Genomic DNA, 13620 nt, shown 5'->3' with positions numbered 1-13620 from the left:
AGAGAGAAAGAAAAACTTTGACAAACTCTGTTTGATCTTATTGTTGCAACTATGTCTAACTCATAACCAGAATTTTAGAAAGATCACAAGTTTACCACATAAGCAAGTGACACAAAGGTCTCACGGTAAACTAATATCAATGGCATAATCTGCTAACGAGCAAATAATAATGAGTTTCAAATACCAACAGTTCAATCAAAACAAGCATGAAGCAATATGAATAGGTGGTATCTCGCTAGCTCTTTCTGAGACCGCAAAACATAAATGCAAAGCACTTTCAAAGATCAAGGGCTGACTAAACATTGTAATTCATAGCAACGAAGATCCAGTCATAGTCATACTCAATATCAATCAAAAGCAAAGCATAAAAATGACAGAAATGCTCTCTAATTGGTGCTTGTAAAAGAAGAGGATGACTCAACAGGAAAATAAATAGACAGACCCTTCACAGAGGGAAGCATTGATTTGCAGAGGTGCCAGAGCTCAAGCTTTGAAAACAGAGATAATAATTTTGGGTGGCATGCTTTCATTGTCAACGCAATGACCAAGAGTTCTAAATATCTTCCATGCTACTCATGCTATAGGTGGTTCCCAAACAGAAAAGTAAAGTTTTAACTCCCCCACCACCAATCAATCACACTCCACGGCTAGCCGAATCCTCGGGTACCGTCCATACTAACATCAATCTGGGGGGAGTCTTGTTTCACAGTTATGTTTCCGATTTAAGCATGGAACTGGGCATTCCAATTACCGGCCCCTTTCCCGTGAATGACAGTGAATAAACACATGTCGAGGATAACACTCCTAGCATGGAAGATACCAATATCCCTCTGTCACCACATGAGCGGTTCGGGCATGCAAAGCAGATTATTTCTTGAAGGTTTAGAGAGTGGCACATGCAAATTTACTTGGAACGGCAAGTAGATACCACAAATAGGTAGGTATGGTGGACTCTCATGGAAAAACTATTGGGTTTATGGAAGTGGATGCACAAGCAGTATTCCGCTTAGTACAAGTGAAGGCTAGCAAAAGACTGGGAAGCGACCAACTAGAGAGCGACAACAGTCATCAAGATGCAGTGAGTTTGACTAACATTGAATGCAAGCATGAACATGATATAAATCACCATGAACACGAACATCATAGAGGCTATGTTGATCTTGTTTCAACTACATGCATGAACATGCGCCAAGTCAAGCCACTTGAATCATTCAAAGGAGAATACCATCCTATCATACTACATCATAGTCATCTCAAAATCTATGTTGGCATTCAAGACAAACCATTATAAACTCTCAGCTAAATAAGCATGGCATCAGAAACTATGATCTCTAAGTTGTCATTGCAAACATGGTTCTCTCACAACAAAGCTGAATCTGGGTCGATAAGCTAGTCATATTTACAAAAACAAAATAGATAGAGTTCATACCAGCTTTTCAGTCTCAGTCACTTCATCATATATCATCATTATTGCCTTTCACTTGCACGATCGAACGATGTGAACAATAATAAGAGTGCTCGTGCATTGGACTAAGTTGAATCTGCAGGCAAACACAAAGGAGAAGACAAAGTAATATGGCTCTTTGAAAGCTAAACAGGTATGCATGCAAGAGCCACTAAACATTGTAACCAATATCTTCTACCTTGACCCAAAGAAAAAGAAAACTATTTACACGGGAAAGCTCCCAACAAGCAAAAGAAAAAAAAATCTTTTTGGGTTTTCTCAAAAGGACACAAAACAAGAAAACAAAAAATAAACTAGCATGGATAATACAGTGGCAAAGTGTGAACACCGGCTAACAAAGCGAAAGAATAAGCATGAATGTAAGGTCGGTGAGAATACGTACTCCCCCAAGCTTAGGCTTTCGGCCTAGCTTGGTCTACTCCCATGGTGGGATATCACCAGCTCCAGGATACTCCAGAGCAGACTGTGGATGCCACTGCTGTGTGAGCTCCTCTGGCTCCCACTGATAAACTGGCGTCTGGTACTCGACTTGCGGCTCGGGCACGGGCGTCCGTGGTTGAGCCAAGCCCCAATATGCGTAGATGTCCGAGGGCATAATAGTGTACCTGCCTGCATGAAGATCGAACAAAGAAGGAGCAGGCAAAGTGATAGTCTCTCCAGTACCCTGACTAAATACGAGGTTATAAATCATCCGTCTACTAGCTTCTCTATCCAGAAAATCATGGCGAACCATGCTGTCATAATCCAGATATTTCTCAGGGAGAAGCACCTCTCCTTCCTCTCCCAGTCTAATGGGTATCTCAAAGTGTCTGGCAAGACGGGTAGCATAGATACCTCCATAGACAACACCCTTGGAATGGTTGGTGTTCAACCGCTGGGCCACTATAGCACCTAGGCTATAAGCCTTATCGTTATAAAGGCTTTCGCGCAAAACCGCAAGGTCTGGAGAACTAAGTGATCCAGCCTCCCCAGGACCAATCAAACATTTTCCCACAAATAGTGAGAAGTACCGGAGCACAAGAAAATGTATGCTAGCAATTCTAGCGCGAGACACTCCTCTCTCCTCTCCAACAACAATAGTACCAATGAAATCCTCCAAGTCCCGTGGACGAGGGTCACGGATATCCCCAACATAAGGTAATTTGCATACATTGCAAAAATCCTGTAGTGTCATGCACTGGGGAACATCGTATATCATGAACTCAACCATGGGAGGATTCTTCCTCGGATAAAAGTTGAAGCTTTGAACGAAAATATTGGTGAGGAGGAGATATTGTGAGCACTTATCTGCAACGAACGCAGTAAGACCTGCGTTCTCCACCAAGTAATAAAAGTCTTCATAAAGCCCAACGGCGCGCAAAAATTCATCACTTGGCCACTCGCACGCTCGAACTTCTGTGACTCGAGGGACTACGTAGTTGGGGTGTTTCCTCTCATCCTCCTTGGGGTTATGGCTTGAAGAGCCTCTCAAGAACCTCTTCATCTTTTCCTTTTTCTAGCTTTGAAAAATTCTGAAATTTTTAGAGACTTCGAAAGAAAAGTGAATAAAGATTAACCCAACTTGTAGCAACTACTCCTACTAGTGCCTAGAGACCGTATCACACGCTAAAACTACTTGGGACCAGCTAAAATCAACCTTTCTAGCTCAAGAACAGGGTCACCAAGGTAGCAAGAATACGCGAAAGATAAAGCACTAGAGAAAAAACTAATTGGACCAATGGAGGAGTCACTTACCAAGGAGTAATTTCCCCAAAACAGTTCGGAGAATGGTGCTTTGAGCAAGGAGATCGAAAATCACAGCCAAATGAGCAAGAACACGGGTTTGAGCTGCGAAACAATTTTTTCTGGAGGTGTAAGAAGAGGCCGGGAGCTGGAATGAGTGGTGGGGGTCCCTGTGGGCCCCACAAGCTTGCTCTCCGCTACCAGGAGAGGGGTGGCGGTGGCAGGGCTTGTGGCCCACTAGTCTGGCCCCCAGGCGAGCTCTCAGGCCCAAATTTTTTCAAAAATTCGAGAAAAAATCATACTAAATTTTCAGGACCATCGGAGAAATTTTATTTTTGAGGTATTTTTCTCCGGGACGCTAAAACAGAAAACAGGAAAAGCTAAACTAATTCCATCAATTTTCTTCTAAGCAACAGAAAATGAAAGCCAAAACAAAGGTATGTGACTCTTTGATTCATCCATTTCATGGTCATCGAAAGAAATCCATCAATAGGGTTGATCAAGTCCTCATGACAAAACCTTTTCGAATCGCAAGAGGAAACGGAGAATTGTCGAATAGCCACTAAGTCACCTCAATGGGGATATGTATCTCCCCAACAAGCAAATCATACTTCATCTTGACACGAGGAACATGGCATTCAAAGCTCCCAATAAGAATTGATGAAGTCTTTTCGATAGCATTGATGCAATGTACTTGATATCGTTTCTTCGGAAATTGCACCGTGTGCTCATTACCATTGACATGGAAAGTGACATTGCCTTTGTTGCAATCTATAACAGCCCCTGCAGTGTTTAAAAAGGGTCTTCCGAGGATGACAGCCATGGCATCGTCCTCGGGAATATCCAAGATAACAAAGTCTGTTAAGATAGTGGTGTTAGCAACCACAACAGGCACATCCTCGCAAATGCCGATAGGGAAAGCAGTTGATTTGTCGGCCATTTGCAGAGAAATTTCAATGGGTGTCAACTTATCCAACTCAAGTCTACGATAAAGAGAGAGCGGCATAACACTAACACCGGCTCCAAGGTCACATAAGGCAGTTCTTACGTAGTTTCCTTTAATGGAACAAGGTATAGTGGGCACTCCGGGATCACCAAGTTTCTTAGGAGTTCCACCTTTGAAAGTGTAATTGGCAAGCATGGTGGAGATCTCAAGATCTGGTATCTTCCGTTTATTAGTCACGATATTTTTCATGTACTTGGCATACAAAGACATCTTGAGCATATCAGTTAATCGCTTCTGCAGAAAGATGGGTCTCATCATCTCAACGAAGTGCTCAAAATCTTCATCATCCTTTTTCTTGGATGGCTTAGGAGGAAAGGGCATAGATCTCTCAACCCATGGCTCCCTTTCTTTACCATGCTTCCTAGCAGTAAAGTCATTCTTATTGTATCTCTTAGGTTGTGGGTTATCAGGATTAACCGAAGGTTCAATCTCCACATCCTCATCATTGCTAGGTTGAGCATTATTATGAACATCACTGTCCATATTGTCACCAGGTTCATGTTCATCACCAGATTGTGTTTCTGCATCAGACGCAGAAATATCATTAGGTTCTTCAGGTGTGACAGTATTTGGTGAACTGGCATGTAGGTTTCTATCATCCTTCTTCTTCTCCTTAGGATGGCTATGTGTATCAGCATTGATTCCTTGAGAATCTTGATCAATTCTCTTAGGATGACCTTCAGGATACAAAGGTTCCTGTGTCATTTTGCCTCCTCTAGTAATGACTCTGACAGAGTTGCCATTTAATTCATTGAGCAGGTCATTCTGAGCTTTAAGTACTTGTTCTACCCGAGTAGTAATCATAGAGGCATGTTTACTCATAAGCTTCAGATCATTGACATTTCTGTCTACACAAGCACTTAAATGGCTAAGCATACGAGTACTTTGTTCCAAATGTCTGCTAACATAATCACTGAAACTCTGTTGTTTGGCAACAAAGTTGTCAAATTCATCAAAACATAGGCTAGCAGGTTTGTCAAAAGGAATATCACTCTCATCAAACCTACGCAGAGAATTCATTTCTACTACTTGTATCGGGTTATCGAGACCATGGATCTCTTCGATAGGTGGTAGATTTTTGACATCTTTAGATCTAATGCCTTTCTCTTGCATAGATTTCTTGGCTTCTTGCATATCTTCGGGAGTGAGGAATAGAATACCTCTTTTCTTAGGAGTTGGCTTAGGAGGTTGTTCGGGAATAGTCCAAGCATTATCGTTGATCAAGATGTTATTCAATAGGGTCTCAGCTTGTTCTACAGTTCGTTCCCTAAAAACACAACCGGCACAACTATCTAGGTGGTCTCTAGAGGCATCGGTAAGTCCGTTATAGAGGATATCAAGTATCTCGTTCTTCTTAAGAGGGTGATCAGGCAAAGCATTCTGTAGCTGGACGAGCCTCCCCCAAGCTTGTGGGAGACTCTCTTCTTGGAGTTGAGCAAAGTTGTATATTTCCTACAAGGCAGCTTGCTTCTTATGGGCAGGGGAATATTTCTCATAGAAGTAATAGACCATATCCTCGGGACTACTCACACATCCAGGAGTAAGAGAGGTGAACCAGGCTTTAGCGTCATCCTTTAGAGAGAAAGGAAACATCTTAAGGATATAGTAGTGACAGATCTTCTCCTCATTAGTAAAAAGGGTGGCTATATCGTGTAGTTTGGCAAGATGGACTACGATCGTCTCAAACTCATAACCGTGAAAAGGATCAGATTCGACTAGAGATATTATGTGGGGACCCCTACTGGTGAGTCGAGATCGCTGTGCCCAGTGATCCCAAGGATCAATGCTCACTGAACACAAATACTGAATAATAGAGTCTTACATCCAAATACCGAATATTACATCAAATGACCGAAGGGTCAAGTTCACAAACAGGGCCTAAGGCCAAATAAAACGGGTACAACGGATAGCGGAAACTCATAAGGGCTAAGCGGGTGCCCATGCCATCAAGCCTACACCGACAGGCATTCTGACTTGGAAGCGTCCTAGATCGCAGGTCCGTCTCCGAAGACGTACTTGTCGCCAAACTCCGGTCCTTCCTTGTCTGGTCAATAATATAACCAGTGGCAAGCCAATAAGTACTTCGAATGTACTCGCAAACAGCCCCTGATATGAACAATGAAAGTGAAGGATAACAATATCATGCATTTTTGGTGTAACTCATCTAGGTGGAATGATCTTGAATATGCATCAAGTTAAAGAATTACTTTTGAAGAACAGGTTACAGATATCAACATATCTGCTAAGGGTTGAACCAACTGGGTTCACCCTATATGCCAAGTCATCGGACTTGTCATAACCTTAATGTATCAGCTGAGGGTTAAACCAACCGGGTTTACCCTATATGCCAAGTCACCGAACTTGGTCGTATTATTATTATAACAACACCTTTTTAACACCAAACACACACACTCACACACAGTTGGTTTATGCGGAAACGCTGGACGTAGTTTAAGCAGGATTACCCAACTGTCCTTGACCGTGGACACGACTATTCGAATAGTTTACACTCTATAGAGGTAGTACGCTGGACCCACGAGATCCGGGAAACTTCCATGTCATCCACAACTCGCGGTATATCACATATACCCGAGGGAAGTACCCGATCATCATCTTTCCCCTGACGATACTAGACAAAGAGGTCCACTCGATTGGTACCCAGCCCACATGTTGTACGTCTTACGAGCACTGACTTTGGACAGTATCAACCATGAGGGGACCAACGCTGTGCCTGGAACTCATAATAATGGCATAGTCGCCCTACCTAGTAATGTGGATCTTTGCTAGCACCGACCAGAGTAATCAACAAAGCCCCGTCCCATAAAGGGGTATCGTGGTCGTACTGGTAAGGTTGGGACGGTCGACACATCATAATTCTAATCCCATTGCCGAAACCATACTCACACAAAACACCGGTGCATCACTTCACCAAAAGTGACCACCAACTCATCATCACCCTCGGGCATTAGTGGCACCCGACGGGGTTTTCATAAACCTTTATTTAACTCATCATCATGCTCATGATAATATGCTTGTCAACATGGTATTAGCATGACCCTCAAGGGGTAGGGTCAAGTTCAATGCAATGGTTCTTTAATTCTACTAGTCAACATGACAGTAGCATGATCCTCATAGATGGTAGGGTCAAGCTCATCATGCTTGTGCTCCGAGGAGCCATATGTATGACATCACCATCATGCAAGTGCTTCGAAGAAGCCTTCGGTACCATCACAACAATGATGAACCGGCATTATGATCACATGCAACGGAAAAGTACTTGCTATTCTAGCATGCATCAATTCATATGCTCAAGTCATGGTCAAAGGGCTGCTTGCCTTGGTCAGCTAGGTATCCTGGGTCTTCGAGGTCTTCCGCTCTGAATCCTTCGTCACTCGGTAATTCTATTGTCATGAATAGAATAAATAAGAAATAGCTCACACAAAAACAGATCACAAATCACTTTTAAAAATGTTGCAAAACTTGGTAAAAATCAGGTTGTTACTTTGAAAAATACCTTCTCTTTGTTTTTACTAGCAAAGCATTTTTAATAATTACTAAACAGAGGCAAACTATTGCTTTTAATGCCTTTATTTTATTATAAAATAGATTCTGTTTTTGAAAAATGTCAACAATGGCAGAATCAAATACTACCCATTTTTAGAAAAATATCAGTGGAAGAATCATATTTTTCCACTGGATAGTTATTTTTACAAAAATCATTTTAGTCTCAGGTTTAAAAATAAAAGAAAAAGGCCAAAGCCTGGCCTGGGAAGCAGGTCGGCCCAGCCAGCGAGCAGGCTGCCAGGCACGCGCGCGCCAGGTTTGAACCTGACGTGCGGGCCCCTGGAGTCAGCGGCACTGGCTGCGCGCGGGGCAGCTCCACGACGCCGACAGGTGGAGCCCACCTGTCGAGTTCTTCCCCTACCTCCACCCAGGGAGGAGGAGATGAACTACGGCGAGCCTACCGCCGTCCATGGGCCTATCTAAGGGCAGGAATGGGTTCAACATGCCTCTGCCTACCTGCACATGGTCGGGACAGCGCTGTAGAGGCTTGGAGTCGCCGGCGATGAGGTGGCCATGGCAGAGGGGTTTCGGGACGTGGTTGAACTGATAGCTAGGGGCACGGAAAAGCTCGGGGCTGTTGGGGGAAAGGTTCCTGGTGTCGAGGGGAGTGCTCTGGTGGGTCGAGTGTTGCAGGAGCCGGTGTGTAGCTGGAGATCGACCGGAGCTCTGAGGCGGAGGGGCCTCGGTCGATCTCGAGCACCGGGGCTCTACGAGCTCGATTGGGTGGCTAGGGGGGCTAGTGGTCGTGCGGAGGCTGCTGGAGGGGTGCTGAGGTGCTGGGGGGGGCTATTTATAGGCTCGCGACGGTGAGCCGAACTTGGTACGCCGGTGACTCACCGCGGTACGCATGCGTGCATAGTGAGGAGCTGGCTGCGAAACCACGGTCTCTGGACGTGGTTTAGGACGCTCTGAAGCATCGGCCGCAGAGGGAGAAGGCGTGGGGTCGAGCTGCAGCGTCTGTGCATGCTCGGCCAAGTCGGTTACGCGCGGGAACGCGTCGCCCAAGCTCTAGCGCGGGAGAGGAGTGTCCCTGGCGGCTGCTTCTCACTGAGGGGTTGTCGGGGGAGGTCTTGGACACTTTGGGGGAGGTTGGAACCGGCCGGGGGCGTCGTCCCCTTCTCGGTTGCTCCCTGTAGCACGTCTAGAGCGCACTTTTGGCATGCCACGTCATGTTGGCGCGCTCTGGGACACTTCAGATGTGTCCCTCATGTCCTGGGTGTTGCTGGGAGTGTAACTAGCCGTTGGGTGCTAGTGTGAGCACTGGCTGGTCAAGGGGGACATGTTTTACTAGTGTTGTTAGCCCTGATCTGTGGCACAAATTGAGGTTTTTGTCACTTGTGCTTTGAACTGGGGAGGGGCCAGTTGACTAGGTGTTTAGGTTGGTCTGAGGCACTAATACACCAAGTTTGAGGCTCTGACATTGGGTAAAACAATGGCTAGGTGGGTTTTTACCTTGCTGTCAGAAGTTGTTCGACAGTGGTTTGGGGTGCTTCCACTCCACCACTAGAACTGCAACTTAACAGGTTTGGTCTTGGGGTTAAAGTAGGGGTGTCCACCAATTTTGAGCTCCATTGAACAAGCTTAGCTTTGTAAACTTGGAAAATGCATCAAAGTGGCCAGATCTGTCCTCTCCAAAGGGAGTGTGACCAAACAGAGTCTAGCAAATCTCATTTTTGGTGTGGAGTCCTCATTTGAGGTGCCAAACACCCCTGCAAAGTTTCAGCCCCATTGGACAAACTTTGCTTTGTAGAGTTGTTCCAACTCTATTCTGCACAGAGAGGGTTTTACGCTCATTTCGTGACCTTCCCCACCTTAGATAAAGGTGAGATTTTAAGTGGGCACCAAATATGGCTTGGGGAGGCTCCTGTAATTTAATGGGATTTTATTAAGAATATTTCCTTTGGAAATATCTCAAAAGGTTAAAACAGACAGGAATGGTTTTCAGCGTTTTACTCAAATAATTAAAATATAAAATAGGGTTGAAAATCTTATATATGGAAAATATATGTCCTTCTAAGTTTCCATGATTTTACTCAGAATTTTCTAAGGCAGGGAAGCATTTTTCCTTGTGGGAATATCATTTCTGGCCTTAGAAACAGACATGCATTTTAAATAGAAAAATAATGTATTAAATCATTAAATAATGTTTTTGGTAAATAATAATAGTATTTGAGTTCAGATCACCAACTTTGGTTGGGAATGCTACTAGGCATCATGAGCTAGTAGTGTAACCCAAGCAAGGTAGAGGTGATCTGGTGTCAAAGAAAAGGGGTTTTGGAAATTCATTTTTGAAAATAATAAATTTACCATGGTTTTTGGATCAACAAGCAAACAAGCATACATTCATACAAGGCATTCATAGCATTCAGAACATCATTAGAAAAAGTTTTAACAAGCCTTGATTTTTGCAACTTAAACAATTGGTGGTGAAAAACAGGATGTGACAGACTATCTCCGGATCGACAGAGAATTCATAATCCTTATCGGTGATAAAGATAGGTGAAGTGGCAAATTTCGGGTCGTATTTCATCCTAGCTTTCAGAGATTTTTTCTTCCACTTGAGAAGTAATTTCTCAGCGTCATAGGCATCCTTACACGCAAGAAGACCCTCAGCTATCTCTCCCTCCATAACGTAACCCTCAGGTATATCAGGCAATTCATATCTAGGAGATCTAGATGTAACAGGAGCAAAAGCAGGTTCTATCTCAATAGTATCGGTAGTTTCAGAAGCATCACGAGCATTGGCAGTAACTGTGGCAATATGAGCATCAAGGAACACCCCTAGTGGAACATCAGGCGAAGTAGTATCTCTAGCAGTATCAAGCATATCATCATCAGGAAAAATAGCATCTCTAGCATCATCAGGCAAAGCAGTATCAAGCATAGCATCTCTAGCAGTATCAAGCATAGCAGTATCAGGCATAGTATCAAGCATAGCATCTCTAGCAGTAGCATCATAAGCATCATCAAGCACAGGCGACATATCAAGATTTCTAGCAGGAGGTGATGTCGCAAACTTACTCATAACTGAAGGTGAATCAAGTGCAGAGCTAGATGGCAATTCCTTATCTCTCCTCGTAGTTGAGGGAAAGACTTTGGTTTTCGGATCCTTCAGATTCTTCATAGTGATCAACAGATATAAATCCCAAGGGACTCAGGGAATATAGCAATACCTCCCCGGCAATGGCGCCAGAAAAATGTTGACTGGCACTCTCTGGCAATAGCTAGATGAATGCTGATTCTGTAACAACAGACCTTCCCCTGCAACGGCACCAGAAGAATGCTGCTAGCACTCGCCGGCAACAAAACTAGAAGAATGTTGTTGATGGCCCACCAACGCATGGGTTCGCATCAGTTTTCGAGGGTAGAGTATTCGACCCAAATTTGTTGATTCGCCAACAGGAGGTGAGAGGATACTCTCGAGTATTAGCAGCTGAATTTGTCTGATTCAACCGCACCTGAAAGATTAGTATCTGCAAGCAAAGTAGTAACAACAAAGTAGCGAGTAACGACAGTGGCAAGGAACAGCAGTAGTGACAGCAGTAGCAAGTAGCAACAGAGAAAGCGACAGTAGTAACAACAGTAGCAGTAGAGCAAGACAAGTAACAGCAGCAGAGCAAGCCAAGTGACAGCAGCAATAGGACAAACTCGTAGGCAATGGGTCGGTGATTTGTTTGGATGATATTCATCATGCAACAGTTATAACACGGAGAGATATGTGGCTAGCTCCCGTTCGTCAATGTGATGTAGGCATGCATTCCGTGTGTCGTCATACGTGCTTAGGGAAAAGAACTTGCATGACATATATTGTCCATCCCTCCCGTGGTAGCGGGGTCCAAAAGGAAACTACGAGATATTAAGGTTCTCCTTTTAATAAAGAACCGGACCAACGCATTAGCACTTGGTGAACACATGAACTCCTCAAACTATGGTCATCACCGGGAGTGGTTCCGGTTATTGTCACTCCGGGGTTGCCGGATCATAACACATAGTAGGTAACTACAACTTGCAAGATCGGATCTAAAACACACATATATTGGTGACAACATAATAATTTCAAATATGAAATCATGGCACTCGGGCCCTAGTGACAAGCATTAACCATGGCAAAGTAGTAGCAGCATCAATCTCAGAACATAGTGGATACTAGGGATCAATCCCCATCAAAACTAACTCGATTACATGATAGATCTCATCCTACTCATCACCGCCCAGCGAGCCTATGAATAGATTACTCACGAACGATGAAGAGCTTCATGGAATTGGAGAGGGTAGAAGGTTGATGATGACGATGGCGACGATTTCCCCTCTCCGGAGCCCAAGACGGACTCCAGATCTGCCCTCTAGATGAAGAACATGTTGTGGCAGCGCCTCCGTATCGCAAACGCGACGAAATCTTCTCTTTTTTATTCTTTCTGGGACGAAAGTGAATTTATAGAGCTGAGATTGGGGGCGGCAGAGCCGTGTGGGCCCCACAAGCGTGCCCACCGCCACCAGGGGGTGGCGGTGGCAGGGCTTGTGGCCCACTGGCCCACCCCCTCAGGTGGATCTTCGCGCAGGTATTTTTCATATTTTCCAAAAATGTTCCCCGTAAATTTTCAGGACGTTTGGAGAACTTTGATTTCTGCACAAAAACAACACCAAGGCAATTCTGCTGAAAACAACGTCAGTCCAGGTTAGTTCCATTCAAATCATGAAAATTAGAGTCCAAAACAAGGGCAAAAGAGTTTGGAAAAGTAGATACGATGGAGACGTATCAGGCAGCAGGGGCTCGTGGAGAGAGGTAAAATGGAGGGGGCAGCCGAAGGAATATCGGGAGCTCTCGGAGCTCTGAGGGAACGGGGAAGACACGCGTCCCTAGGGGGACTTGGCTGCTTCTAGGCGTCGGGAAGGACTTGGACCAGTTAAATGGAATCTCCCGGTGCTCCGAGACACGTTGCAACGGCCGGAAACGAGCTGTAGCAAGAGGACAAGGGGTAGAGCACCGTTATTGCTTGCTGCCAGCATGGTCACCGCGGTCACTCATGTCTATAGGGCACTCATGACCAGTCAAACATGTCCAACACGTAGGGCACACATGCAGGAAGGAGACTCTGGAGTTTGGTTGCATCTGAGGCTGGTTAGGTGGGGATTTGACTGAGGTTAAGTTTGCAACAGAAAACTTAGAGCTAAGGAAAGTGATTCTCATATGGGAAGTCTTGGGAAAAATTATGTGTGAAAGTGTTAGCTATGCAAGGACTACAACACTGCCAAGTTTGAGCTCAATAAAAGGAGTGTAGCTAGTACTTCCTATACAAAGTTACAATGCAGCCAGAAATCAACTTGTAGATGTGTTGCTCATTTTTCCTACATGAGCATGCCATCTCTTGGTTTTAAATGATGCACTGGGATGCTAGGGGACCTCTGGAAAGAGGTGGGGGCTTTGGCTTAAGCAGAGGTGGGGCAAGAGGGGTAAAAATGGTGATCCAAGGTAAAAATGAGAAGTAGTTACATGGAGCCTCTCTCCAATAATTGACGAGAGGTCATGGAAATGGTACCGGGGGTAAAATTTAACTATATGGAGCTGTGGTAGAAAGTTGATCTCAAGGGTAAAAGTGGGAGGGACCAAAGTAGCCATTAAAGTGAGTGCACACAAGGTGTTTGATGAGTGTCAGGGCAACCAGATGGACTTCAATTGATATGAAACTTGACATGATCAAATAATAGATGAAAACAAGCTTGGACACCAAATTTGGGATTTGGTGGAGAAGGTTTCCAATGTAAACTTGGAAAACCCATGAAATGGGCAGAAATGGCCTTCTTCTTACAAAACTATTCAAATCAATTCCCACAAATCCAATATTTGGTGTGGGGGCATTATTTG

The sequence above is a fragment of the Hordeum vulgare genome, chromosome 7H (assembly GCF_904849725.1).
Source record: "Hordeum vulgare subsp. vulgare chromosome 7H, MorexV3_pseudomolecules_assembly, whole genome shotgun sequence".
NCBI lineage: Eukaryota > Viridiplantae > Streptophyta > Magnoliopsida > Poales > Poaceae > Hordeum > Hordeum vulgare.
This window is presented reverse-complemented; position numbering follows the sequence as displayed.